This window comes from Limulus polyphemus, unplaced genomic scaffold, assembly GCF_000517525.1.
Source record: "Limulus polyphemus unplaced genomic scaffold, Limulus_polyphemus-2.1.2 Scaffold2363, whole genome shotgun sequence".
Taxonomy (NCBI): domain Eukaryota; kingdom Metazoa; phylum Arthropoda; class Merostomata; order Xiphosura; family Limulidae; genus Limulus; species Limulus polyphemus.
The window spans coordinates 168,043-168,629 of NW_013667973.1; positions in this window are offsets into that span (position 1 = coordinate 168,043).

Below are 587 nucleotides of genomic sequence, written 5' to 3' on the forward strand. Positions count from 1 at the left end.
TGATAAATTCAAACTTAAATATTATTAATTTTTACTTTGGTTTGTGTAAGGTTGAAAGGATATTTGTGATTCGTCATACCAGTTCCAACTAATTAACATATGAGCTAAAGACGTTTAAAGGTTTAAAATGCACGTTTTATTAACATTCATTTCAATATGCAAGCAATTACTAAATAACCTTTCCTTGGATAAATAGATTAGTATCTATACTCATTGAGCTGAAACTAACTGAATTATTTTTGAAAACAATAATTATACAGGATTTTATGCCTTCAACTAATTTTGAGTGAATACCTGAACGATGTTGAATGATTTCCATTACAGTAAAGGAGTAGAAGCCGAAGAATAACAGAATATCCGTCAGAAAATGTTTTACATAGTAAAATCCGAATTACCTTAGCTTCAACTAAGTTTGAAGCACGAATAAGAACCAACTTAATATGCAATACTACAGTGACAAAATCTTGATTTCAACACATCCAACAATCTAAGAATATCGCGTGATCCTGTTACTGGATAGTTCTCAGTGTGTTCAAAGCAAATTATCTAAAATAATCTCAAATCATCCTTTCCCACATTGAGAAAAC